At 37.0% G+C, this 4,021-nt stretch overlaps 1 long non-coding RNA gene across 1 annotated transcript; it reads right to left on the bottom strand.

Annotated features, from left to right (window-relative positions):
* Window positions 1–489: 489 nt before the first annotated feature.
* Window positions 490–3,858, bottom strand: LOC140321328 (uncharacterized). Its single transcript, XR_011918902.1, has 3 exons — window positions 3,765–3,858; window positions 660–756; window positions 490–581 (listed from the first exon to the last, which is right to left on the bottom strand). It is a non-coding gene; the product is annotated as an uncharacterized lncRNA (long non-coding RNA).
* Between the last annotated feature and the right edge of the window lie 163 nt (window positions 3,859–4,021).

Raw genomic sequence — 4,021 nt, 5'->3', positions numbered from 1 at the left:
ATGCGAGTGGACGCGCGCACTCGAGTCCCGGACCGCGGTAATCCGCGATCGCGGGTCGCGCGTATTATCGCGCTTCCCGCGATCGCGGATTTCAATGATGAATCAGGGGCAATGTGAGGGACACTAGGAGCTGGACTGCTGTACATTTGGGGCTCCCACTTCATATTTTCCCAGGGCGCCATTTTTTCTAAAATTGTTCCTGGTGTCAACGCAGGACACAATTGTGTTATATTGTCTTACAGGAAGCCACAATCAATTAGTTTGTCCTTCGGTTTAGATACATTGTAGCTATCTAAATTGAAAATAGTTATATTTTGCCTGTGAATTCAAAATATGAGTCAATAAAGGAGTTTGGGCAGGTTAATTTACTTTTTTTTTTAATTGTCATTTCACTGAGCTTAGTAAATGTAGTTAAAATCATGCTAGAAAAAAAAAAAAAAAACAACATGAAAAGGGACTAATTTTGGAAGAAAACTGTGTGTTTAGTACCTTCTTTACTGATTTTATGAACCTCAAGGCATCTTCAGTGCAAGCTTCTTGGAGAAGTCCACATCTTTCATTGTACAGGACTGAGCAAATTACTGCAAAGGGATGTAACCATTACTAATATCATTTAAAATCCTTAAACACTTACAAACATTTTTTTTCACTTTACTCACTTTCATATGAGAGTTTGTTAAGTTCGAGGTACAAATCATCAACTTTCCCATCTTGGTCACATTTTCGGCTAATGTACTTGATAAAATCTTCCAGTACCTGAAAAGTAATACAAAAACAAATTGCTTAAATGTTTAATGAAGTGAAATAAACATGTGCCACCTGAAAAAAAAAAAAAGACTGTTGCACAGAAGACGTTCATGGATTTTTAGTTATACGTTTTTACCATTAGTTTTTGTGCTTGCAATGCTTACTTTGGTTTCAAAGTTTTCTTCCTTTATCAAGTATATAACTAGAAACCCATTAATCAAGTGAAAATGCAAAGTCTGGTCACTAAAAATGCAGCTTCTTTCATCATACTTAATCCTGTGCATGGACTTGGAAGCATTCTGGCTTAGGTTACTAAGGTTGATTTACTGTGGTTGAGAACCTTAACTTAAAAAATTGTGAAAATATTCTGGTAAACTATCCGGTCATGTTAAAAGTTTCTGTACATGATTGGGCATTTCAAGTGCCATAATTTGCTTTTGAAATGATTAGAAGTGAATATATACACTATATTGTCAGAAAACAAATATAACGTATTTAACAAATCAGCCTGGTGTCACTGGGGAACAGTACTCCCTAGACAACAGTGGGACTTTGCCTATGTAGCCAGTGGTATACTTGTATGGTTGGAACAGAAATATGTGGCGAGAAGAAAAGCTTTATCTATTTAATTTGCCTGCAAGAACGTTTACAGTTTGTTTTCTAATTGTGGGATTCTTTCTAGATAGAAATAGAGTGGGGGAACCAGTAAACACACAACTCACATCCACATCACTGTCTCATTTTCTGGCCTGTTTGTTGTTGAAACATATCAAAAGATGCCAAATAAATCCTGATTGACAACCTAACATTTTTTTTATATAAATTACATAGCAGACTGTCAGATTTCATTTTTTTTAAAGTATCTGAAATATTTACTTTGAGACAGGACATAGGTGACTAGCTGGGATATATACATTATGTGTGTTGATTTCTGGGTAAAGTTCCATAAGGGTTGTGTAGAAATTATTTAGACTCACATGAATTGACCATTTATGGTAAAGAATGGTTCTGAGCAATATAGTAGACCCTAATAATATAGTATACTAAAGGGTATATATATATATATATATATATATATATATATATATATATATATATATATATATATATATATATATATATATATATATATATATATATATATATATATATATATATATATAATACAAATTCTGTTATTTTTGTGCAAAAGTTACCCAACTAGTCTGTATGGATGGTGTATTTCCATGCTGATATGTATTTCCATGCTCGCCAAAACTACTTAAAGGTTCCAGTGGTTCTCTGAACCACCTAGAATACACAGTTTTGGAGGAGGTCCTGGAGATAACATCTGGTAAATGTTTGTAGCGTTGAGACTGAAAAAGTAACATACACTAAAAGTGAAAGCATACACAGTCAGGAAAATAATAGGTTGGCAACACTAAATAAATAGAATTAACTTGCTTCTAAGCAAGGACTGATGACCAACATTTTGTGGATGTGAGGTTTTCCGTTGCACTGACTGTTTGGTTTCAGGTGCTTGATGAATTAACTACAATTCACCACAATTTGCCAATTATACATCATTTACCAAAGTTCACTAGAATGGTAAATTTATACAAATTAGACATTAGTGAAGTAAAGCAAGGGTGCCCAACCTACAGTCTGCGGGCCACATACGGCACGTGGAGTTGCCAGATCCAGCCCTCCCCTCATTCCCTCTCTGCTTGTTGACTTTCAGGGAATTGGGCATGAAAATCTATTTTTCTCTATTGTGCTGCCAGGAGAGGGAGCTTCCTCAGCATGCTCAGTGTGAGCTCCCTGGGAGTGGGCGTGTACTACAAACCTTGGCAATCAGTGTGGCCTCTCTCTGCCCAACTTGTACTATGAGATAATCCCACCCCTCATGCAGCAGCAGCAGCAATGAGAGCTGTGTCCATGCAGGTGTCATTATCCCCATGTATAAACCTTCTTATCTCTCACAGCGGTTATCATGGAAACATGAAATCTTCAGGGTACACACGGGACCCCTAGAGCAGCTACCAAACCAAATTTCTAAAATAGTAAGTTTCCAGATACCAGGTCACAAGCATAAAATCAGGGATTTTGTCCAATTAAAGGAGGCTATTTCACGACCAGGGTGCCCAAATTGAGTTTGCATGTTAGGGATCCCTGGGGGCCACTTCCATGGTAATGAGCATTAGGGTATTGTCAATTCGCTCTGTTCTGTGGTGCTTCATATTTATTTACTTGCTCGATCACAAAACTTCAAGGCTGCGTTTAGACTGGCGGTGAGGTTGCGGTGCGGTTATCCCCTCCGCATGCCATAGAACCCTGGCTCAGGGTAGACACTCAGTACTGCTCACTACCACCTGGAGTCAAACCTGCAGACTCTGCAGTGTGGGGGACTGAGCAGCTGATAAGGTACTTGTTACTTATTGCTGACCACTTACCTTCTGGGAACCCCAATTTCTCTGGAACAGTGGGATGTTTGCAACTAGAAATGTGGGAGCCAGCAGGAAACGCCTTTTGTTCCCCCCCCCCCTTCTCCATTAAAATGTTATAAACATCATGCTACCCTGTCACACATACCTATCCCCTTACTCTCTGTGAACCCCAAATTCTCTGTAAGAAAAGAGAAATGTAACTGTAAGTGCAAGTCTCTTGTAGCTAACTCCCCCTAAAATGTTATCACTATGGCGCCATCACAAGATACGAAAAACCATACCTGTCATACCGTGCTACACTATCACACATAGCTGTCCATTTACTGCAAATTTTATCTCAATATCAACTGCAGCCCCCAGATGAAAAAAGTTGGGCACCACTGGATTAAATGTATACCTGACTTCTTTGTTAGAGTCTTGTTACAAATAGTTTCTAGACGCTATGGAGGCCATTGGCAATAAGTAGTGCTTACATATTTTTAATGAATTGTAACTTACTACCTAAAATTTATTCTTTCAACAAATATAAAAATAGTAACAATACCACTTTTTGTTCTTTATACCTGTACATATTTTAGGGAAGGTATTCACCTCATTAATTTTTACATCCATTTTTGCTATTTCTTTGGGTTTCATAAGGTGACCTTGGAGAATTTTTCTCATGTTATGCCACTCTTCTCCTTCACTGTGAACATAAAAAAAATATATGACACAAGTAAAACATATAAAATGCATATGACAGGTAATATTTTTTTTAAATGAACACATAACAAATATATGTATATTTTTTTGCAGAAAACATCTTAGTTTTCTGCAAAAAATTAAAAAATTTAAAAGGAAAAAAAAAA

Source organism: Pyxicephalus adspersus, unplaced genomic scaffold, assembly GCF_032062135.1.
Source record: "Pyxicephalus adspersus unplaced genomic scaffold, UCB_Pads_2.0 Sca2418, whole genome shotgun sequence".
In the NCBI taxonomy this organism is placed as follows: Eukaryota; Metazoa; Chordata; class Amphibia; order Anura; family Pyxicephalidae; genus Pyxicephalus; species Pyxicephalus adspersus.
Note: the sequence above shows the minus strand (reverse complement) of the source record. Positions and strands in the feature narration are given on the sequence as shown.